Genomic DNA, 26212 nt, shown 5'->3' with positions numbered 1-26212 from the left:
ACATCCTCCCATGCTTGGACCTTAATTCCTAGGGTATGAAGAGGTAATTTTCACTTAGAGTTGCAGCCTATTTCTTAGTAGATTAGAGTTACTACAAATCCACAAGATATTTGAGGTTAGAGACTCCTTAGGAGACTGTGATGGTTTGGATAGGAGGTGCTCCAAATGCTTCTGTGTCAATGCAGAAATGAGATGAAATAATTGGGTTATGAAAGTCATAACCTAATCAATGAAATAATCTGCTTGATAGATAAATAATTGAATGGAGTAATTGGGTGATAACTGTTGGCAGATGGGGCTGTGATGGGAGGGAGTTAGGTGACTGGGGACATGCCCTTGTGGATTATATCATATCCCCTAGCTCCTCCTCTCTCTCTCTTCTTCCTGGCCAAGATGAGGTGAGCAGCTTTCCTCTACCATGCTCTTATGCCATGATGTTCTGCCTCACTTTGGGCTCAGAGCAAGGGAGCCAGCTGAGCATGGATTGAGAGTTCTGAAACTCTGAGCTCAAAATAAACTTTTTCCTCCTCTAAGTTGTTCTTGTCATGTATTTTGGTCACAGTGAGGAAAATCTAACTAACACAAAGACTCAGCATTCTATGAATGTGCACACTCATTTGAATGTGTTATGGTACTTGGGTTTTTTCATCAAATTGGTTTAGACTTGTACAGAATAAGTCAGTTATAACAGTGGAATTTAAAAAGAATGTAGTGCCAAGTGCAGTGGCACACACCTGCTCAGGAGACTGAGTCAGGAGGATCTCGAGTTCAAAGCAGCCTTAGCAACAGTGAGGCACTAAGAAGCTCAGTGAGACCCTGTCTCTAAATAAAATACAAAATAGGCTGCCCCTGAGTTCAGTACCTGGTACCAAAAAATTAGTAAATAAATAGCCAAATAAATAAATAAAATGCAAAAACGGGCTGAGGATGTGGCTCAGTGGTTCAGTGCCTCTGAGTTTAATTTTCAGTACCAAAAAAAGGGTTAGTAATTAGTAATTTCTTAGAATAAAAATATAATTGCATTAAAAACTACATTGAATAATTTATTCTTAATAACATATTTTTTTATCTTTTGTCCAATAAAAAAGGTCTAACTTGTGGACAAATTCTCTTCATACAATGCTGGATATAGTCTCTTCAAAGACATTACATTCCATAAGATGTAAATATCCTTGAGTCTTAGCCATTTCAGTCTTTTGTAACAAATACCATAGCTTGGGCTACTTAAACAATAAATATTTATTTCTGGTTCTGGAGGGCAGGAAATCCAAGATCAAGATGTCAGCAGGTTTAATGTGTACTGACTTTCAGATGGCTGCCTTTACTCTTGTGATCGATCATTCCCATCTCTATCATGTATCTTCTCTTGAAGACATTAATCCCATTCATGATTCTGGAGCCCTCATGACTTAATCCCCTCTTCAAAGGCCGTACCTCCAAATACCATTATTTTGCATATTAGGCCTTCAATATAAGAATTTTAAAGAAACACAAACATTTATTCCATAGCATCATGATATAACTAAATTTTTATTACTTCCTCTTTTTTCATTAGATATTACATCTGCATTAATTCTATGTTTGGGATTTTGTTGGGAGGAAATTATCTTAAACTAGAAAGAAAATAAATTATTAGAAAAGGTTTTCTAAAAGCCGTTTCAGATATTTTAGGTATTTCAGCTACTAAACGTATACCACTTGATTAATATTTTTACCATCCTTGTCCATCTCATATAAATGTTCTTTTAAAAATATTGCTTTTATGAAATACTTGAGAAGGGATCAAATAAAATTTATTGTTTACAAAGGAATAAGATCAAGGCCAGAAGAAGTGAATGTGCCAAATTTGAAGGAACAGGTAGAAGAGAAGCAAATGAAAGAGTGAAGACAGAAGAATTTAGGAAAGATTACAGTGAAATGCAGGAGCTGAGGATGAGCAGCATTCAGAACAGTTTCTTCAAAAGTATCCTTCACATGACTGATTTATGATAATGAAATATATATACAAAAATTATAAATATTCTAAGTTTAGAGCTTAATGAATTTTCACCAAGTAACAATAGTCAAATCAGTACCATTCTCATCAAGAAATAGATCCCTGTAACCCTGTAGCCTCTCTTGTGTCTCATATTTTCTAACCCCCTCCCAACTCTTATATTCTCACCTCCATCACCATGTATTATTATCTTTGTATGATACATAAATGAAACCTACAGTGTGTGTTTTTTGTATTTAATTCTTTTGTTTATCATTATATTGTGAATTTAAACCACAATGTTGAATTTATATGCAATCTACGGCTTCTTTTTGATCTGAGGCATTTTTTTTCACTGTATATCTCATAATATACCCATTCTTCTGTGGATGAATGTTAAGTTGTTTCCACTGGCAAGGTTTCAGGTAGGAAATTTTTCTGCCTTTGGTTGAAGGGAGGAGTGTTCACCCTCACCACAAGCATATACTTTTTGAAGTCTCAGTATTATGAAAGGAATATCCCATTCAATTTTCCACCATGGACAAATCTGGAATTTGCATTTTGTCCTCTTAGTCCTGTTAAGACAGGAAAACTAGCATTTAGGTTTACAAGGTTCAACAAGTGACTTTAAGGCAAACATTGGCTGTAGGGCTAAAATGTCCTTTCTGATTATTTTGAGACCTAAGTGTTTCTTACTTTCTTGCCCACTCATGCATATCTTTAATAGAGTTTTAAGATATGTTCACCAACATTCCTAGTTGTTTTCCATGGAAGGTTGGTCTGGGTATTTATTATACCTTACTGCAGGAAGCATTTATAGCTATTTACACTAAAAATGCCCTTTTTTGTGAGACAAATATGTCTTTTATAAAACTTACAAAAATTAGGTACATTAAAATTTCTTTCCTCTATATTCTTTCTCAATTTATATAAGGATATAAAAGAGATTGTAGTTTTATTTTTTTTTTACTAAAATTATTTTATTCTTCTGGTTTTGTTTGTGGAGAGTAAGTAGTTCATTTCAATGGTTTAGATTTGTCTCATTTTAATATTTCTGTCACAAATAATTTGGGATAGTTCATACAAACATATTTATTTCTTTACACAATTTTGAGTTAGCCTTTTTATGGGTTTTCAAAGATGATAATACAGAATGTCTATTATACAAAGAGAAATGTGATCATTGCCATTCAAGAGGCCCAGAGAAAATGGTCTGTAAATTCAGAGAACAGCTTCCTTCCTTTTGAGTGGATCAAGAAAGTCTCAGTGTGAAAAGAGGCATTTGAGTTGGGCCTCAGAAGATAGGAAGTGATCAGTTATTATCATGAGGGGAAAGGAAGAGACTTACTCATTGCATAGGTACAAGTGGGAAAATGTAGTTGAGTTTGTCTGGAAGGGCACATTCCTAGATATAGATGTATGCTGTTCAACATGTCAGCCATTGACTCCATGTGGCTTCCGAGTTCTTTACATGTGGCTAGTGGAACAGATAAACTGATTTTAATTTTATGTAATTGTAATGAAGTGCAATTTAAACTTACAAGAACTGGTGCTGTGTTCAATTTTTAGAAAATGTTTAAGTATATTGGGAACAATTTGGCTATGTGAATGTACTGTTTCAACCATACATTTTATAGAATATAAATCCAGATCAAATATTTTTAGTGAAAGTGTATTGTCCAAATTTGAGATGAGCTATAACAATGTGAAATATCTTATCAATAATTGTCGCGACCCCTTGCCCGCAAGGAAGACGCAACTCAGGAATCTTCTTTCAGCAGTTTATTCAGGCCTTGATTTAAGTATCTCTTAGTGACTCCCTTTCTTTCTTCTTCTTCCTTTGAGGGCCCAAGCACAGCCTAATAAAGCCTCCCACGTACCAATCTTAAGCTGCCGCGTGGGTCTTTTTTATAGGGTGGCAAGAGATAGCGCGCCAACTCTCCACAAAGGAATTTGATTTATCACAGGCCACAGTGGAAGCCGGCGCCATCTTCTAATGGCGGCCACAATTTACAACAATGGCTTACTACAGTTCCCCCTTCTAATTTATAAAACAATGCAGGCGAAAGTAGAGGTCCTATCCTACTGTGCAGAAGTGGCTGCAATGTATGGTTCAGTCCTAAGGAGGGCCCTTCCCCAGACCTGACCCCATATCAGCCGACGCCTTTTTTCGTAGGGCGGGGGTGTGGACGTCAAACCCGCATGCAATAGGACATGCTTTCCTTGAGGTCCGTTGAAGGATCACTCAAGTGCAGTGCTTTGCCTCGCATCCTGCATCGTGATGAAGGTGGACGAAGGGGAACAGCTGAGGCTGTTCTGTGGCTGTACACAACGACAAACGAGTTGACAGCACCCTGAAAGAAAGGCACGGACTTTAAGGCGATAGAGAAGTATTAGTGTGGAAACCCACCTGCGTGCAATGGCAGCAAGACCGGCAGAGTGCAAGGGCTTTCCAACACTAAGAGAATAACGAGGAAAGACATGCCGATCCCAGTGCAATGTTATAACAACTTGGGGTGCAACGGCCATGTCAAAGATTTACTGTTTAAGCTGCGCAAGCCAGACTTGAGGTGAATTGCCACTTTCTAAAGCTGCAAGAGCTTGAATGATCATAGCCTTATCGTGAGCATTGCGGGCCTTGAGGCGACAGAGAAACCACAAACAGAGAAACATACCAAAGCAACACATTGCACCAAAAATGCCTACCCCCACCCACTCTTTAAAAAAGGAAAAAGCAGAAGATATCCAATCGGTGAATTGACCCAAAGTCACGGGATCAACACGGGTGTTATTCAAGACAGCTATCTGGGTTAGTTGAGACTGGATCATGTCTTCCGCTTCCATGGACCAATTTCCAGCCAAATATTCGCCAATGATGCGGGAAGCATTCCTGGAATCATTAAATCTGACAGAGGTTATGCATAAATGTGCACGTTGGTCAACACAACCCAAAAGTACTAAGTCAGCCAATTCTTCTACCTGAGCTTGGAGTAAATCTATTCTTTGGTTGGCAGCTAAAATCCCTGACAAAATATGTTGATTAATTGTATTTTGGGATTCAAGTATAGTGGAAGTTTGTTGGACAACTTGATTAATGGTGGCAGCAGTTTGTACTTGATTGGCCATAGCCATTCCGGCTGTAATCGCTGCAGCAGCAGATATCGCTACGGCTGTCACTATAGCCGCTGTGATCCCAAAATCTCTGCGGACTCTAAGTAGCTCAACAATAGGGAATTTATCAGGATCCGCAGTGACCGGGATTGGGACAAAAGTTGGAATTTTCATAACCACTGCTATAGTCCAGGAACCATTCCAACACTCAGATAAGAGACAGGTAGTATGAGAACAATCCGGCATCTCCGCTGAGGTGGCCTCAGCCAAAAGGAATAAGAAAGGGGATTGGACACAGACCATTGCAGGAGGCAATGCGGCATTATACAACAGAGAGTTGAATGAAACAGATGTAAGTCTATTGCCTTGTTCACTTTCCCTAACAGTACCAGAAATATTAGCCAGCCAACTTTTGGCTCCTAGCAACTGAGCCAAAGCAGAAATATCGGCTGAAGCCCCCTTTTCATTGGAAATCAGCCATTGAAACCAGGACCAACCTACTCCTGTAGAGGAGCTGGCACTATTGTTAAAGTTATAAACATACCTCTTAAGAGAGGGGGAAAGGGAGAAACCTTTAGCAACTTGATGTTTCTCCCAAGAATGATCCTGACAAGGCGTAAATGTTGGGGGGAAACCAAGATTAGGGGAACAGTAAGGAGAGGCCTTAAAATGAGTGGCCTTATAAATACTACTAGAAGAAGGAGGCACTGGGATTAGTACCTCGGAGATAATAGCCAAGGTAGTTATGTTAAGAGCAGAGCTGCTGTTTGCGGGGGTCCCTGAGCCTGATTGCTTCCCCGAAACTACTTTGCTCAATACAGCACTGATAATGCTTCCTGAGACCTGATTGGACCGCAATGGTTCCTCCCAGTTAGTCAAATTTTTGGTCTTAAGGCTAATGCAATTAGCGTTTTTAAGGCTGAAACAAAAAACTCCTGTAAGATTAACTTGAGATTGATTAAAAATTCTCTCCATGTCCCCTCTAGGAGAGGCACAGGGAGCAGACATCTCACATGAGGTAGAAAAAAGAGTGGGGAGGACATTAGAATTACCATGAACCGGCATCGGCATTGGCCATGCCCGTGCCACTGCCCACCACTGCATTGGTGTCGCCTGTGCCATCGGCACCAGCACCAGAGCCAGAGCACTTAGCAGAATGAAGATCTTCATCACAGGATTGTTGTGGTATCTCTTGTTGCTGGTCAGTTGATGTCGAGACTCTTCTTGTCAAGCGTTCAGGGACCCACAACGGTTCCGTACGATCCTGGGGAAAAACACATACAGATCCTCGTGCCCATGTCAGCACGGGGTCAGGGCCATTCCATTGGCCCGTAAGAACATCCTTCCACTTAACATAGCCAATCACAGAGGGCTGAGGGGACACATGTCTATCGGCCGCAGAGCGACCATGAATATCCAAATTCAAAAAATTAATGGTAAAGAGAGCTAAGGACAGGCGTTCTTTAGGAGTGTGTTCAGCTCCTATTCCCCCTTTTTGTTTTTGTAAAGTTTCCTTTAAGGTGCGATGAGCACGTTCAACAATGCCTTGTCCTTGAGGATTATAAGGCAAACCATGAGTAAGTTGCACTCCCATAGTAGAACAAAAAGCTGTAAATTGTCTGCCAGTATAAGCAGGTCCATTATCAGTCTTAAGGGATGCAGGTGCACCCCATGCTGCCCATGCCTCTAAACAGTGAGTAATGACATTACGTGCCTTTTCTCCCGATAAAGCAGAAGCATGGATAATTCCAGAGCACGTATCAACGGAAACATGCACATACTTAAGGTTACCAAAGTCAGGTATATGTGTCACATCCATTTGCCAAACAACCAATGGCTTTAATCCCCGTGGGTTTACTCCATAATTAGGGGGATGAAGAAATGTGACACAATGGGGACATTGCAATACTATCTGCCGAGCATCCGCTCTTGAGATGGAAAAACGCCTGCGCAGCGTTAATGCATTAACATGGAAGTTTTGGTGAAACAACTTAGCCCTCTCTAAGGAGGAAGCCAAGCATATCAATTGACTTCTAGTGGCTAAGTCCGCACAGGCATTACCTTGGGATAACGGACCAGGAAGAGAGGTGTGAGCCCTGATGTGCATTGGATAAAAAGAAGCAGTGCGGTTAGAGATAAGCTGTTGAAGCTGAGTAAAGTAAACAGACACATTGTGGGCATCACTAATAGTTCCCACGGCCTCCAGGACTTTTAGTGCTTGTACCACATAACTGGAGTCTGAAATAAGATTAAAAGGAAAAGAACACTGTTTAAAAACTTCAATAACAATTTGTAGTTCTACCCATTGTGGATTTCCAGGAGCAAATTGATGCTGGATAGGGGGAGAGTCATTAATTACGTAAGCTCCCATTCCAGACTTGGAACCATCAGTAAAAATGTTAACAGCCCCCCTGTTTGGGCATGGAAAGCTCTCCTCGAAAAAACACGCCCACCGTACGGCGGTGGGTCCGGAGGATTTTTTTTTTTTTTTTTTCTTTCAGCAGTTTATTCAGGCCTTGATTTAAGTATCTCTTAGTGACTCCCTTTCTTTCTTCTTCTTCCTTTGAGGGCCCAAGCACAGCCTAATAAAGCCTCCCACGTACCAATCTTAAGCTGCCGCGTGGGTCTTTTTTATAGGGTGGCAAGAGATAGCGCGCCAACTCTCCACAAAGGAATTTGATTTATCACAGGCCACAGTGGAAGCCGGCGCCATCTTCTAATGGCGGCCACAATTTACAACAATGGCTTACTACAAATAATATTTTTAAAATATTGACTACATGTTGAAATGAGATCACTTGGAATATTTGGGTTAGATAAAATATATAGTTAAAATCAATTTCAACTAATTTTTACACTTTTAATCTAATTACTAAATCATTTTAAATTATATATGTGGTTTACATCATGATTCTGTTGGAGAGCACTATTGAGATAGAAGGTTGGAGCAAAAACTGGGAGTGTCTTGGGAACTTTAGCAAGTTATATAACTTTTCTGAGTCAGTTTCCTTATTTCCTATGGTTCTTACTTCATCCAAGTATTGACAGGTCAAAATTAAAGTTGCATGCAAAGCCCATGTTCACACAGTAACAACTAGCTCAATAATTGGATATTATCATACTTATATTTAAATAGACAAAAAAGAGAATGAAGTTATGTAGGAAAGGAGTGGGACCAATAAGTCTGACTTTGTAATGGCATTGATAGTTATGAGGTTAGAAACCTGGTGAAAAGTGAATAATGCAGAGTATGTATAGTGAACTGGCAAACAGGATTGAGAAACCGAAAAGAATATGACAGAAAAGTGGTGCAGTTGTAGGATTGTTCTGGAATTGAAAGCCAATTCTAACTGCTATAAATAGATTGGGTATTGATGGGAAGCCAGATCATTTGCTATACTATTTTTTAAAGCTTCTGCCGACTCACATATCTGAAAGAGATGGCCATCAGTGTTCCATTTAAGCCAATTGATGGGAAAAAGTAGAAGTCAAATTGCTCATAAATGTTGGTGTTTCTCTGAATATGAGGCTTGTTATAGTTAAAAAAAAAAGAGTCAATCTAAAGGGAGGTCTAAGGAATGTCTGATGAAATGTTAAGGAAAATGAGCAGTGAACACAATGAGGAATAAAGTTGTGAAAGGAGAGATTGGCAAATTCTTTGGTTTTGCAGTTGAATTTATTGGGCAATTACTGGAGATAAGAGAAAGAAAAAGGATTTGCTCAAGGTTTGTTAATTTTATAAATAGGTAGGAACATCCTGTGCCTTTCCTTCTCTAATTATAGTTAATGAATATTTGTGTGAGCTTTAGGGCACCTGGTTTTTATTTTTTTATTTTTATTTTTTGCCTTTTGGTATATTGTTATGTGCACTTCGCATTTATCTGTGATTTAGTTTCAGTTTTCATGTCCTTATGCTTCAGACTACCACTGAAATTAATCACATGAGCTTAAAATGCTGAACAGGAAAAGCTTAGCAGTATACATCTGTATTGGATGCATTATGAAAAATACAGAGAATTAAGCAATTCCTGCTTATCTGGGGGTGAAACAATAGATTGGTAAGTTTCCTCTTTGGGAGGAAGTTCTACTGTGATCTATTGAGAGCAACAAAGACGGAATACATCTTATATCTTAAGGTGGAATTAAATTTACACTTAAACAGTATGTAAATGAGAATAAGGCTTATCTGTATATGTCCCAAAATACAAAATAATCGTAAGTTTAAAAGGTTGCAGGTTGTTTTCTTGCTTAAAGGAGTTGGAATGGTACCTCCATATTTAGTTAGGACTCAGATTCCTTAGTCTCCTTCTTCCTTCTTCCTAGCACATGTCTTTCTCATAAAGGGTACTTCCTGGTCTTATATGGCTGCTATTGTGGCATTAATCATGACCATATTACAGATATAGGAGGAAGTGGCAGTATTAGTAGATATCTGAGAAAGTTCTTTAAAGGGTCAGGCTAGAAACCTTCTCAGAAATTCACCCACAGTGCTGTCTATGTTTCATTGGCCAGAATCTGGTGACTTTGCAATTCCCAGGGAAAAGAGAGGTTAGAAAATGAAAATATTTTGTCTGGATACATTGCTATTTCCAAATGATGGTGAGATTCTCTAACCAAGGAAAAAGGGGAGAGCGAACAAACAACAGTCCATCTACATAAATTAATAATATCATCTTATGTCTAAGCACTCCGAATGAGCACTCTGCTCACATGGATGCTGGTCATATCCTTTCTCTGAGCAACTTTTGGTTATCACTTTCATCCATTTGGGTCCCAACTCAAAGTCAGATGTCAAATCTACTGACAACATACTGTTCTGCCCAACCAAAATGGAATTTTCCACCTCTCCTTCTCAACTATGGAGCTGATCAGGGTCTTTGGATGTGTACAAAGTAGTTGGTCATGTTATCTTTAAAAAGTGCATGACTTTGAATAGTAAATCCAGTTCAGCTTGGCAAGATGTTCTCTCTGTGAGAAACAGAGATAAGACACCAACTGAATATACTTGTGCTAACTTGGGAGGAATGGGAATACTCCCATAAGTACTCCTGGAGAAACACACTCATTGAGTGAAATGTAGTATGGAATCAATATTTAAATTATGATTATGCTTTCTTATGGAATCTCTCCATTTTTTATTCTTCCCTCTGCACAAACCCACCCCCTTCTTTTCCCTGGCACCTGTAATGAAATTCAAGGCAGCTACATTTGCATGTTTTGTAACATCTGTGACAGAAAGGCCTCCCACTTCCCTAACACCAACTTTCACTTTGCTCAGATGTCCTGCAGATGCTGCAGTCCTGAACTTGATGCAGCAAGATAGAAACCGACTAATGCTACAGATTGGAGATAGCTAAAGATCACCATCATACAGTAAAAAGAGGGCTGTCCTGATTTTTTTATTGGTTGATTTTACATAACATTAGGATTCATTTTGATAAAATTATAAAAGCATGGATTTTCATGCTAATTCAGTCACCAGTACTTCCTTTCCTCCCTTGTTGCCTTCCCTCTACTGTTTTGATCTTTCTGCTATTATAGTTTTTTTTTAAATATTTATTTATTTATTTTAGTTGTAGTTGGACACAGTACCTTTATTTTATTTATTTTTATATGGTGCTGAGGATTGAATCCAGGGCCTAGCCTGTGCTAGGCGAGTGCTCTACTACTGAGCCACAACCCCAACCCTTATTATAGTTTTTTAGTTAATGCATTATGAATATACTTAAAGGTGAGACTTACTATAATATACTCACATGGGTAAATAGGAAAGTTAGGTCAGGTTGATTCCACTGTCCTTCCCTTATCCAATCCCTCCTCTTTCCCCTTTAGGAGAGACTATCCATTTCTTAACCATGGGACAGATTGGAGAGAAAAGATAGACAAATTTATTCTCACATACAGGCCAGGGCTCTAACACTATACTTTAAAAGCCATTTCAATTGGCCATGCAGTTAGTGGAAATTCCTGGGAGGGTCAAGCAAAGCATCAGCAGAGATCCAACATTTTCTGGTACTGTGTTGTCTCATCATAGGTATTTTGGTTAAAAAGTTAGAAGCAAATATATCCTAGAATGCTTGTCACAAAACACCGTAAATTTGAATACCTGTCACACTATAGGCTTTGTAGTTGTTTTAAGGAAAAAATGGCTGTTTTCTGAGATTTTGGATCTCAGAATGACATCCTAAATCTCAGTATAACATTCCAATTAATCAATTTAGGATGGATCCTCAAACACAGCATGATTGTGATAGATTGTGATATTTTCTTTCTTGATGGAGTCGTTAAACTACAAAAGCACTGCTGTGTTCCTGTTGTGTTGATCCTTCACCACAGCTGAAATAAATTTGGGATGGTTAGGAAGGAAAATCACAAGGACGCCATTACTACACCATACAAATAAAGCAAAGGTCATTTTCCCACATCATCCTGAGGCTTGATGTTAATCTGGAACAAACAAAGTTGGATTTTTTAAGGAGAGGGCATTGCTGTGGGTGGAGTAGAGATGGGGCAGTTCCCTTTTGCCCAGATGTGACTCAGCTCAGGTCACATCTCTTGACCTCACACACCAGAGAAAATTAGATGTGTGTGATTCTACAAGTTGGTCTTTCTTTTTTTAAACCCCTTTTTAAGCAGAAGAAGGAAATTTGTAGCCTACCGTGTGTTAAAGGCCAGTAGACACTGTTTCTTTCTGTATGCCCCTGATTCCTTTTGTGTCTCATAAATAAAAGATCTCTATGAAAATATGGAAAATATCCTCACCCTAAATTAAGAAAGCAGGTTCGCTTTAATTTCCTTCCCTGCAAGTTGGCAACTGGGGAAAAGAAAATATTTTGACTTCCAGAGATGCTATTGTCCCACCTTCAGCCTCCCTTCTAGCCCTGGATTGCAGGCTATCTGCAGGGTGTCCTTTCTGGCCAGTTCTGGTCAGACCTGATCTGTTTCTCCTTGACAGGGCCCCCTGGTTCTTGGCCAAGAGAGCCTGCAGCAGGGAAGCTGTGCTGCCTGCAGAAATCTAAACTCCAGTCACATCTTTCAGCTTCATTCTTTGTCTAGGAGATAGGAATGTGGTTTTCTTGATAATGTTCTGCTGAGCTGTCCTGTACACAAGATAATGTGTTTGTTTCATCATCCTTGAAATGTGTTTCCAAAGCCTGGTTGTGATGGTTATGAAAAAATCTGTACTTTGGAGAGGTCTGGGGAAGAAAATTCAGCAAGGTAAATCTGTCCAATCCACCACCTAATTCATAGTTATTCAGTAAGCAAAGCATCTTTGAGCTTGTACAGTGTGCCCAGCAAATGTGCTAGCATTTGGGTATTCAAGTGAAAAACTTCTTAGTTTGGATTATGTGACTCGATTTCAGCATGGTGTGTGAACAGAAGTAGTTTGTATTCCTTCCTGGCTGATGTAGTAAATGAACCCCCAGCTCTGTCTAAGCCATATGTTAAATTGGTGGCATCACAGATTGAGGACTGTCCATCAGTTGGAGTCTGTGAGTTACTGAGAAGCAGATTCCTCCAAAATCTACATGAACTTCTAGCATCACTGAAAAAAAAATGTTTTTGATACATTAAGCCACAGAGGTTACATGGCTAAATTCTTACAGCAGTGTAACTTAACTTGTCCTGACTAGCATACTCAGTTAAATGGAGTAGAATATACTCTTATCTTCATTTTGTAAATGAGGAAATAGAGGCACATAGAAATAATAAGTTACCTGCAGTCACACAGCTAGTAAGCTATAGAACTGGGATTTGAACACAGATAATCTAGCCTCTAGAACTGTGTTCTAGCCCCCATAGTAAATTGAACAAGGAAAAAAGAGGGGAGCACTTAAAAATAATTAGGTCAAACCAAGGCAAATGTGGTGGAACTTTCCATCCAAGGAAATTGCCTTGGGTAATATACACAGCAGGATCTCAATAAACATCAAATGAGTGAGCATATGTTTTTAAGAAGCAATGTGTTCAATTTCTATGGATACATAAGAAAATACCATAAGTAGTTGTTTAAAATAGTGTGCATTGGGCTGGGGTTGTAGCTCAGTGGTGGACTGCTCGCCTCACATGTGCGGGACCCTGGTTTCGATGCTCAGCACCTAAAAATAAATAAGTAAAATAGAGGTATTGTGTCTAACTACAACTAAAAATAAACATTTAAAAATAGTGTGCATAGATTATCTCACAGCTTCTGTGGGTCAGGAGTTCAGGCACACCTAACTGGATCCTCTACTCAGGGTCATACAAGGCAGCAAATAAAGTATCAGCCAGGGCATGAGCTCAGGATCTCCTTGCAGGTTTATGCTATTGGCAGAATCCAATTTTATGCCATTGTAGAACTGCTGGCTGTTAGCTGGGGGCTTTACTCTATTCCTCCTAGAGAAAATCAGAGTTCATTTGCCATGTGATCATTCCACAGGTGCTCTCACAATATGGACTCTTGCTCCAGAGCCAGCAGGAGAATCTCTTTCCAGTTGGCTACTATGGAGTCTTATATAATGCAGTGTCTTCATGGGAGAAAATACCCCATCACCTTGGCCATATAATATAAGGTGGTCAAGGGAGAGACTGTCCCATCTTATCCAAAATCCTGCCTACATTCATGGAAAAGAGTTATACTGGGTGTTTACACTATGGTAAGTAGGGATCTTGTAGGCCGTCTTAGACTTCTGCCTACTGCAAGCAGTGAACAAAGAGAAACTGTTATACACTTTTTTGGGGTCAAATTTATTGGCTACTAACTTGTTAAATGCAGTACCCAGCCTGAATTCTGTGGATAGATAAATAGTCTACATAAATTATACTTCAAGGAGAAATAACGGAGTTAGGACAAAAGACATAAATCACACTGAGCCCTGAGTTAGGAACATGGCTAAATAAAGCAGATATTCTGTAGGGTGACTAGGATGAATAGAATTGGTGATTTCAAAATATGCAAAACTAATCTTTTCAGAACCCCCCTTTTTTGGTACTGGGTATTGAACCCAGGGAAACTTAACCACTGAGTCACATCCCCAGCCCTTTTTGTATTTTATTTAGAGACAGGGTCTCACTGAATTGCTTAGTGCCTCGCTTTTTGCTGAGGCCGACTTTGAACTTACAATCCTCTTGCCTCAGCCTCCCAAGCCATAGGGATTATAGGTGTGCACCACCATGCCCGGCTGCAGAACCCCTTTTAAAAATCCACTTTATTGAGGAATGATTTATGTATAATAGATTGCATCTATTTTAAGTGTGCAAGTAGATGATTTGCTATGATTGTTTTGAAATAATCACCACAAAACAATAACAAGATCCCTCCACAAATCCCTATGGCTCTTTTGTGGTCCAGACGTCTCTCTACATTCTTCCCTTACCCCAGGAAACCTTTTCTGTGCCCCTTCAACTCTCCTTTGATTAAAGAAAAGCATTATGGATAGTAGTTGGACACTCCAATACTTGAGTCAGAATGTTTTGTTTAAATCCTCCCTCCCCCACTCACTTACAATGTGAAATTTAACAATTTACTAATTTCTTTCTGCTTCATTTTTGTCGTCCCCAAAAGAGTATAGTGCATATGTCAAAGAGTTCCTATGAGAATGAATTTAGTGAATATGTGAGAAAACTAAGTAGTACTTGGCATACAATGGTCACTAAATAAATGTTTACCATGCTTTTTCTTATTATTATTGTTAATATTGTTCAATCCAATTGAAAGACCACTATGAAGGTGGCTAATGGATGACATTTAATGTATATTAATGCATCTTCCTAGAACATTCTTTCTCCAAATGTGAATGCTCCAACTCACCTCTTCTTCAAGTGCAGGCATACCTCATTTTGTTGTGCTTCACAAATATTTTGTTTTTAACAGATTAAAGATTTGTGGCAGCATTAAACAAGTCTACAGATTTCATTAATTTTAGAACACTGAAATGGTCATTAGCATGGTTTATAAATAAAATATTTTTAATTAGAGAGGCACATAGTTTTTTAGACCTAATGCTATTAACACTGAATAGACTGCAGTATAGTGTCAACATAACTTTCATATATATTGGGAAACCAAAAATAAAAAAGTCATGTGACTCACTTTATTGCAATGGTTGGGAACTGAAAATGCAGTATCTCCCAGGTAAGTCTGTACTTTCTCTAATCTCAGCCTTATTAAGGCCTACTCTGGTCACCTTCGTGGGTAATATTTGCTGTCCTGTCCCACCCCATGCCACTCCTTCTTAATGCTTCCCTAGTCTGCTGCACTTCTTATTTTCCCTAGTATTTATCACCATCTAATGTCCCAAACAGTATAAATTTGTGTATTAGACTTACTTTTTATTTTATAGTTCTTCTTGTTTGAATCTAAGCTCCATGAGGACAGGAATATATGTCTGATTTGTTTACTGTTGTGACCTTAAATGTTAAGGTCTGTAAACAAGTCAGGATGGCACCTGGTATTTTGCCAGTGAAATGTTAGAGTCTGTAAACAAGTCTGCATGGTGCCTGGCAAAATTCCAGAGGGAGTGGTTTGTGAAGTAACAAAAGCAAGCCATTAAGTGTGGAGATTCCTTATTGGTTGACTGCTGTATCTATTTTATGCTAATTAGATAAGCTGTGTAAAATGTATAAATACCACTCCTATCCTACAATAAATGGCTCCCTCTCCTACTGTATCAATGTACATAAGTTGCTCGTCACCCCCCGGTTATTTTGCTGCAGCCGGACTGCGGCAGATTCGTGGCCTGTACGGGGAGCCCCGGGACACTCAGGGGTAAGTGACGAAAAAAAAAAAAAAAGCTGCCCGGCCATAGATAGGACGGGAGCAATCTGCTCGTCCCTAGACAGATAGGGCGAGAGGAAAAATGGCCATTTTGAGAAAATGGAGAAGATTGATACAGTATGTTTGTGTCTTGTTTTGTCTTGGTGTATTGTATTGTCTTTACGATGAAAATATGGAAGGGATGAGAAGTAAATTACTAAGGGAAGAAGGCACCCCAGTGGAACCAAGAATAGTTAGGACATGTGTTGATAGAAGCCCAGGAACTCTAGTCAGAAAGCAAAAGAAAGTTCAGAAGAAGGATTATCAGGAAAAAAGTTGCAGCAAAAGGCTAGTACTGAATACTTTTCGAACAAAAGGGGGAAATGTTAAGGTCTGTAAACAAGTCAGGATGGCACCTGGTATTTTGCCAGAGAAATGTTAGAGTCTGTAAACAAGTCTACATGGTGCCTGGTAAAATGCCAGAGGGAGTGGTTTGTGAAGTAACAAAAGCAAGCCATTAAGTGTGGAGATTCCTTATTGGTTGACTGCTGTATCTATTTTATGCTAATTAGATAAGCTGTGTAAAATGTATAAATACCACTCCTATCCTACAATAAACGGCTCCCATTCCTGCTGTATCAACGTACACAAGTTGTTCGTCACCCCCCGCCCCCTGGTTATTTTGCTGCAGCCGGCCTGCAGCAGTCCTAGGCTCTGAGAATACTGCCAAGCACATGCACAACACTCAATAGATGCTTGCAAAATGAAAGAAATAGACACCTGTGGTATTAATTTGACATACATTATCATATATAATCCATGCAAAACCATGAGGTGTAGATATTATCACCACTATTTAGTAAATGGAAAAAGCAAATCTTAGAAAGATGTAGTTGATTTCTGAAATATATACACTTTAGTTGGTACTACTCCAAAATGTACTCCTTTGGCTGAAGAATACCATAAATAGGAGCCCTAGGGCAGATATCCTGAGTCAGGCATTGTTGCCAGCTCTAGTAACCCACAAGCAATTTGTATGTTTACACACAGTGGGTCTTAGATTCACTGGCTTATGCCAAAAGAATTTCTTATTCTTTCCCTGCTACATTTCAAAGTATTGGAGTGGCAAGAGGCTGAGGCATATTTCTAAAGGATGACCTCATTCCCTGGCCTGCCACCTTGCTAGTCCTTGGTAGACCTATCAAATCTATTGCAGGAGGTTGAACTCCATCAAGATTAGGATCATCTCACTTTAATCCAACTAGAAGCCAACCTGAATGATGATTCGAATCATGGTAACTCTGAATCAGGAGCCATCCTATTAGGGGAAAGATTATCTTTTTCTACCAAGATGTTTACTACCAAGTATGGCTCCTTTCCATTTTTGAGGCCAAGTCTACATATCACAAAGTAAAGATGTTAGTCATGAATACTGAAAATTTGTCATGAGTTTATTCCTTTGGGCTGTGTATCTTGGTATGGATTTCCCAAAACCTAGACACTGGGACCAGAAACTGGGTATAGGCATTTTATTTGAGGGTTGATCCCAGGATCAGAATAAGGGAATAAGGAGGTAAGATGGGAGAAGGAGGAAAACCAGTAAAGGTGTTAGATAGTTGCTGTTGTGGGAAACCAGATTCCATTCTGCTGAAACTCTGTACAACTTAAGACAGAAATATGCCAGGAAGAATGATGAGGCAGGTGTTATGTACATGCTCATCTGGGTCCTCACCTTCCCTGCATTTCTAACCTATCCTGTGATCCAGAATGTTCCTGTGGCCAGATACTGCCTTGAGAAAGAGTAAAGGCAGGTATGTTTGCTTTCCAGTATAATAATAAAAAGTATAACCTTTGTCTCCCTTGGGGAGGAAGGTTAGATAGTGTTGCCATCTGTTATAAAAGATTTAGGCTCCCTAACCTCAGTATTATTCTACTATAATGCAATTCATTATGTGAGCTGGGTGCCTGATCTTTAGGTCACCCTGTGGAAACTGGATCTTTGAGGAACTAGAGCAAATGACGATACTTTGGCTACTACAAATGCTTTGAGTAATACACTGTCCTTTGTTTGATTCAGGTATCTCGTGTCTTTTGCCAGCATCAATGAAACGGTGGTAGAAAGGCCTGTTAGCTTGCAAGTAGGGTAAGATCTCTAACCTTTCACAGTTTAGAAGGACCTCCAAGGTTAATCGGCACCTATGGAAAGGGTTCTAACTGTGACTACCACATGTTGTGATTGTCTATTAACAATTACATTAACTTGGTAGTATAAAATCTCTATTTCATCCCACACGTTTGATTATGTCTCAGAGCAAACAATTGTATTCCTCTAATTATCACTGGCACTGTTTAAGGATAACTGCCAGAAAAAATATTGGAGGGAGCCTATGAATATGTAAAAAATTATTGAATATTTATCATATATTTCATTTTTCAAGGCAAAATGACTCTTCTATTTTTAGATAGAATACATTTATGAATTAGTGAACATTCTTTTTCTGAATTAATGATGTTGAACATATTATAAAGTTGTCACAATTGTCTTTGTAATGGAGGTTTGATGCTTGATATCTGAGAAGTGCTCACTTGTTCTGTGATATGCAAAAGGAGTCCTCTTCTGCTAGATTTTATGAGGTATCAGTGAGCGTGCCCAACTACCACACTGATCAAACCAATTGGGTAATTGAAATCTTTATTCCAAAGTGCCAGGCCGATCATATATTAAAATTCTCCAAATCCAGTAGATAAATTCTGTTATCTTTCAAAGTTTTCTTTGTCTATTCTGTCACGCTTACCACATTGGGTGGGGCAGTTCTTTTTTTTTTTTTTTCTCTTACAGAAAATCATGGTCATTCTGTTTCTGGTAACGTGCCACTTTTTTACTTAGAATGTTTTAAATTAATTTCATCTTTTTTATTTGTCTATTTTGTTCCCTTATACCTTTAAAAGTGTTTTTATTAGTGCATTATAGTTATATATAATATTGGGATTCGTTTTGACATAATCACACATGCATGGAATTTAATTTGGTCCCATTTTAGTCCCAAGCACTTTCTCTTTCCTTCCCCTCCCCTCCCCCATTCTCTTTCCTCTATTTTACTATCTTCCACCTGTTTATTTGTTGTTTTTTAATTGGTGCTTTATAGATATACACAAAGGTAGAATTCACTATGGTATATTCATTTATGTACAACTATAACTTGGTCACTTTCATTTCTCACTTCTTCCCTTTTCCCATCCTTCCTTCCTCCCCCTTTGTTCCCTTCCTCTATTCCACTGTTCTCTCTTTTTTCATGGAATCCTTCCTTTTTTCACCTTATTTTGCTCTAGCTTCCATATAAGAGAGAAAACTTTTGACCATTGAGTTTCTGTATCTGGCTTATTTCACTTAGCACGATGTCCTCCAGTATCATCCATTCACCAGAAATGCCACAATTTTATTTTTCGTTTTAGTTAAGTAAAACTCCATTGTATATATACAGCATATATTCTTTATCCATTCATCTGTTGAAGGATACCTGGGCTGGGTGTGTAACTTGGCTATTGTGAATTGTGCTGCTATAAACATCAACCTGCCTAATACTATGGAATGCTGCTTCTAGCTCTTTTGGATAAAAATCAAGGAGTTTCCACTGGGTCATATGGTGGTTCTATTCCTAGGTTTTCTGAGTAATTTCCATACTGCTTTCCAAAATCGTTATATTAATTTATAATCCCACCAACAATGTATAAATGTACCTTTTCCCCCATATCCTTGCTAGAATTGTTTATATTCATTCTCTCTCTCATTCATATTCTCTCTCTCTCTCCCCCCCCCATGGTTGAACCCAGAGACACTTAGCCACTGAGCCACACAACTGGCCCCCTTTAAAAAACTTTAATTTTAAGACAGGGTCTCACTGAGTTGCTTAGTGCCTCATTTTGCTGATGCTGGCTTTGAACTCAGGATCTTCCTGCCTCAGCCTCCCAAGTCACTGATTATAGGCATGTACCACTACACCTGGCTGTATTCTTGATAATTGTCATTCTAACTGATGTGAGATGAAATCTCAATGTAGTTTTGATTTCCATTTCCCTGATTGCTAGGGATATTGAATATTTCTTCATACATTTGTTGAAAATCTTGGCCTTACTTGAATCTTTCTTGTCAACTTCCATTAAAAGGGATCAGTTAGGAATTTGAATTGGATCAAATAAAAAAAAATTAAGAAAAATTGATAATTTTAATGATATAATGTTTTTATATGCATAAGCATGGTATTTCTCCCCATTTACTTCATACTTCTTTCATGACTTTCAATAATTAAGAATGTTGTAACTCTCCTACTTAACAGTCTTGCATATTTTGATAGCTTTTTCTTTTTTTCTTTTTTAATTGATTTTATTTTTTAAATACATGACAGCAGAATGCATTGCAATTCTTATTACCCATATAGAGCATAATTTTTCATATCTCTGTTTGTATATAAAGTATGTTCCACACCAATTCATGTCTTCATACATGTACTTTGGATAATGATGTACATCACATTCCACCATATGATAGCTTTTTCTTGAGTACATTATGTATTGTTTTATAATTATAAGTGGCACAGTTTGTAATGTTATAGTTGACAATTCCTGGCTGAAAATTTATAGAAATTCAGGGTTTTTTGTTTGCTTGTTTATTGAAATTATTCTAGTCACGTTGCTTAACTCTCTTTGTTAATTCTAATAATTTATCTGTGGATTCTCTTGAGTTACCTCTGTAGGTATTGGTGTTGTATGGAGACTATAACTACAGGTTAGCAGTCTCAAACAGTCCCACATATATTATTCCATCTGATTCTCACATAGCAAATATTATTATCCCCATTTTAGAGGTGAGAAAATAAACCCAAAGTCTTAGGTAACCTGCCATAGATACCAAGTGATTGAAGTTGAAGAATCTAATCTCCTGTCTTCTTATTTTAACACAACACTATGCCTCCTAAAATCACTCACCTTGAAAAGGAGATGAAAAATACAGAGAGAAGCCAATGCATGGTAATAGATGGAAAAGAAGAAAATAATTTCAGTTGCCATGTGAACATCAAAATATCATGAATTGGCCAAGTCTTGATTTATCTACCATAGGGACATACAAACTCCTTTTCATTTTTTTCCAGTCTTCAAGGTTCAATATCATTGCTATGTTTATAAACCTTAACATTTTAGCTTTGTCCCAGTGTTCTGAGGTAATGAAGTCCTTGGCTGAATTTATACAACAATGATCTGAATTTATATAACAAAGATCTGGCTACTACAGTTGCTGATGATCACCTCTTAAGTGGTAGGAACTAGTATCAATAATTTTTCTGCCTCTCAAATGCTTTGTAGAATGACAAAGATGTCACCAAAGAATGTAGCCATGTTTACATAATCATAACAATTATTTCAAATGGAATGTCACAATTTCTTCTGTCTTCATTCTGCAGAATCTGCTAAAGTACTTTAGAATTTGGATTCAGTAAAACTGTATCCCATTTCTTCCTGTGGTTATTTTCAAGAGGCCTGGAAAGCAAATGGAGGAATTTCCATTTGGTAAATATAGGAATTTCTTCCACCACCTTGGAGAATATGTTTCCTCTCCAATGTCCAGTAGATATATTAGAATCTGCCCATTGGATTAAAAGGAAATAGAGTACAGGAAAGCTCATGAGAGACTAAGTGTTGGTTACCATGTTTATAATAAAGATCTGGCATCTCCCCAAGTAGTGCATAAAAATGTGTTTTGTTCTTATTCCAAGGTAGGGCAATATTGGTCCATAGTCTGCAGTGATTCTAATCAAAAGGTCAAATTGGGTTGTATGTGTATACTAAATAATAAATATTTTATATAGTATGTTGCCTGTGTAATGGGGACTCTCTGATGCCAAATGCATCTGAAGTACCCAATGCGGATTCCTCTTTTGAACCATCTGTTTCATATGGAAGTGGAAATTGAGGATTTGCAAGTAGGATTTCCAGCTGTGAGTCACATGAGGCAGGGCTGGATTGACTGTTAGGCTGAACTGGCTGTTGGATCAGTAAATGAAACAACATAAGTCTAATCAACTCTGAGACTTGAAAACCACACTCCTCAATTCTTGCCAGTGCAATCCCATATGGAAACTTACTATAGGAGATACTCCAAAGAATTCAAATGTCGGATTGTTGGAAAGTCTCCTTAAGAAAAAAATAAATCCATTTTATTTAGGTATTTTCTTTTTTAAAAAGATGCCCTGTTTTATTTCAGGGATTGAAAATTAGGCATCCTTTCTTTTTTTCTCCACTCTGAATGCATCAAGGAAAATATTTTAGAACTTATATTTCACAAGTCTGATTTTATCAAAAAGGAGCTTCATTATGGAAGGTTCCATGTGATCCCAGTAATTTCCAAAATGAACCTTCAAGAAATAGTTCTTTTTGGTTTCTGGGACAGCATGAGACAGAGTCAAACAAAGAAGGTGAAATAACACCTGAAGTGCAAAACCAAAGGAGACATATTTAATGTATCTTTAAAAATGTAACCATTACCAGAAATAAGAGTTGACCAGTATGTATTATTATTGTGTAGAACAATAATTTTCTTGCTCTTTTTTTGGAAATACAAAATAAATGGATCATTGATTAGTAGTATAATTTCAAAGGGCTAGCAACATATCATGTAGTTCATGAATGATTTAGTTTTGGAAGAGTAAAAAAAAATACTGTTCATACAACCTGAAATCATTTTGAAATAACTCAAGTCTTTTGCATGAGCTTCTTGGTGAGAACCAAATATTCAGTACCCTGAAATACTGCTTACCATGTTGTCTTTTTTGTTGTTGTTGCTGTTGTTCAATCCACCGACCTCAATCTCTGTAACCAGATCTAAGCCTATTTCAAATGCTCAAAAACCTCAAGAACCAGTTTTACAAGACTAAGTCCCCCTTAAAGACCAGGGCACATATATACTGAAGGTGGATAAACCAGAAGATCCTTAGCCTTTTGGAAAGTGGAGTGTCCATGTAAAAAAAAAAAGTGTGTGTGTGTGTGTGTGTGTGTGTGTGTGTGTGTGTGTGTGTATGCTTCTGAGTGGCCCAAATGTAACTGATTATTTCTGTTTTCAAAACCTACAGCAGCATTACTTTGTTTTAAAAGCAGACTTTTGTAAATGCATGTAAAAGTGCCTCAAAAGTAACCTTCAAGAGTATACTGGTAAGGAAAATTTTGGAAATCTTTGCTTTGACAACTTTGTAGGCCTAAGAAGATTTCTTAAATTCATTTAGCTTTGTTTGGCTTTCCCTTGCTATTTGTCATAATAACTAAATGAGTTTTGTCCCCTTGGACAAAGCTGAGGGAACCAGTCACAGGAGGAAATTCTTGTGTGGAAACTCCTACTTCTATGATAAAAGTCTCTCTAGAATCAAATTCTGATAACCATGTTTTTTGTGTGAGCACAATACTGAAATTTTAGAAGTTGGAAATTTTAATTTCTTGGCTATAAAGAAGCATATAGTTGATTTTTCACAGAAGTCATTCTGAATGAACGTAGTTATAAAAGAACAATCATAGCATCAGTCAGAAAGAGGTGGATCTCTTACTTTTGTATAATTTAGGGACATGCAACCCACTCAGTGCATTTTGGGATACTCCTCTGATTAGGTTATATGGATGAATCTGTTGCATAGACTGCAAAACATACATAATATACATGACATTACTCTCACTTGCTATGTGCCTATCACATAGCAGACAGTAGATATTTCTAGAATGAATGACTGAATGAATGGCATAGGCACTCTAATTCATCAATGGACTATTTGGGATTTGAGGTTGTGTCCATACTAACCCTAAATCTCCTGCCAGAAAGTCTGAGTTCAAAAGTTGATTCATAAGTATGTTTTTCTAAATTCGTGTATGGGTTTCTGATATTCTTGAATTTTCATCTTTCCCTAAGTTTCAGACATAATAAAGTCTTCTCAGTTCAACTGGAATGGGTCCTCTCTCAACACAACAATAGACCACATTCTCCAGTATGGCAGCAAATTTAGACATGAAAAGGAAAGTCACTACAGTGGGACAGATTTTCAACAATGTGCCAGGGGGTTATGGAGAAGGGACATTGTCTTAGAGGAGGGATGAGGAAGGTAACACTGATGCAGGATGCTGAAGATACTGAAGATATGAGGATAAAAAAGAAACAGAGAAGCCATTTCAAGGAGGTTGTTAGTCTACTGAATTTTTCTCTTCATAGCTTTCATGTGCATTGCTAGATTCTGCCTTATTCCAAAGTGAACTAAGCAATCTAAAAAGAAACCCCAAGATTGATTATATTCCCTGCAATGTTTTTCAAATATAAAGTCCTTTTAGCTTGAGGGACCATATATTTGAATCACTTGTGATTGAAGTTTTCTTTTTTGAACTGCAATGCCTGAGTGCACTAATTCCTTTGTTCAAGCAATTATAAAATCAAGTCAGGTGGCACCAGGTGCCTGCACTGTGAACTCACAGGGGTGTGAGAAATGAACTCTGGCTCTGTTGCTATAGCAACAAGTGGTTCTGCTTTGTGGTTCCAGGAGAGGCCATAGTGATAACATTTTCTCTTTGGGCAATTATGACAAAGGAGCGGGGAGAGAGAAAGAAAGCAACAAAGGCAATTATCCTAAATTTTGCCCCTGCATTTGACAGCCTCTCAGAAGGGTCTTGCATTGAATTAACTCTTCCTTAAGGCTCCATTTGACATTGGCTTTAGGACCAGTTTTGATGTGTGTGGAATATAGGGTTGGGGGAGGTGCTGATCTTCTCGGAGTAAGTTATGGTACACAGCCAGATGTACCAGAATATTTGAGTCTCTCACCTGGTGTTCATATTAACAGCTGTCTTGAGAATTGTCCATCAAGATGCCATTCTTTGGACTAGTATTTCTCAATGGTGGGTGAAGGGGTAGGGAGGATTTTGTCCCCCAATGGGACATTTGGTAATGCCTGGAGATATTTTGGGTTGTCACAACTGTGGTAGAGTGTTAAAGAAATTTTAGTGGGTAGAAGCCTGGGATACTACTAAACATCCTACAATAAACATAACGTACCCCACAACATAGAGTTATCCAACCCCAAATGTCCATAGTGAGAGTCTGAGAAACCCTGTTTGGACCATGACTTTCATGATTTGGAATGATTGACGATGTCTATGGCCATACCACCCTGAATGTGCTGGTTCTCATCTGAAATGCTAGCAATCAGGAAGTAACATTAGGGTCAGCATATGAAACTGATGCTATACAATGTATTTCTTCAGGGAAAGTTTTCTGTGACTTCTCAGGGGATGTCAGAGATGCTCCAAATTGGAACAATATGTGTTACAAATGGCTCCTGAAGATCCTTCCAGTGAAAGGCTCATTCTGAAGACAGCATGACTCAGAAGTCTGACAGGCTCAGGTACTCAATTTCAGAAAGAAATTCCCTTCGCCTCACTTTATACTACTTGTTTAAAATTTCTTATAGGTAGCAGAGCATAATGAAATGACATGCTTATTGTACTTAGTTTGAATACCATATGTTGATAGGACTGCAAGAACAGCAAACCTTTTTTTAATAGAACTTTACTTATCACCCTTCTTATTAACGTGGGATCAAACACAGAAGATGACTAAACATCCCCACAAGCTTGTTCTTTGTTCTAGAAAGAGGACTTCAAGCATAAATAATTTTTCAAGTTCCATGAAAATATCAACTACATATCAGTCTATTTCTTTGTGATTCTAGAAAGTTCCTCCATAAAGGAACAAGAACAAATGTCCTGGTGTTGTTACCTGAGGTGTCATTCTGATGACAACTGAGAGCATACATAGTTCTGGGATGTGCTCACTCATCAGTCATTGTTGTCAGAGTGAATACCTTACTTGTCACAAGGAAATGATAACATACCTATGTGTCTGTGAGTGTTCCCCAGTGGTACTATGGAACTTGACAGACCATCATTTTTTCCAAGCCTATTCTTTTTTGACAAGTTGGTTTCCATGTGTTTGCTCACAGATCTGCCTCAGGCACCACAACAGTCAGATCCAAAAAATCCTGGACTCCTGAATCCTTGGACAGTCATATGTCCATTCACTGAGCCTGCCTTACAACATTTTCTGCAGTGTGCCTACCCTGTGCTAAAGGCTGAAGATCTGAAAAATCATAAATCAGAAAACCAAAAAATCTGGGCCCTGACTTCAGAAGCATCAGTCACAGGAGGAAGGCACATGTGGAAAATAAATGAAGAATACTCATCCAAGATAAGTCACATCCAGGAGCTGGATAGTCCAAGAAGGGAGGGGTACATTGGCCTCTAGGTGTCAGGGGAAGCTTTGCCAACAGAGGTGTGACTTCAGAGCTCACCCATAAAAACTAGTGTAAATGTGT

At 38.3% G+C, this 26212-nt stretch overlaps 1 protein-coding gene across 1 annotated transcript in view; it reads left to right on the top strand.

The window, feature by feature from the left end:
* The window catches only part of Arhgap6 (Rho GTPase activating protein 6), a 457995-nt gene that overhangs the window by 168305 nt on the left and 263478 nt on the right, over positions 1–26212 (top strand). The gene's annotated exons all lie outside the window — the stretch shown is intronic.

Source organism: Callospermophilus lateralis, chromosome X (genome assembly GCF_048772815.1).
Source record: "Callospermophilus lateralis isolate mCalLat2 chromosome X, mCalLat2.hap1, whole genome shotgun sequence".
Taxonomy (NCBI): domain Eukaryota; kingdom Metazoa; phylum Chordata; class Mammalia; order Rodentia; family Sciuridae; genus Callospermophilus; species Callospermophilus lateralis.
This window is presented reverse-complemented; position numbering and strand designations above follow the sequence as displayed.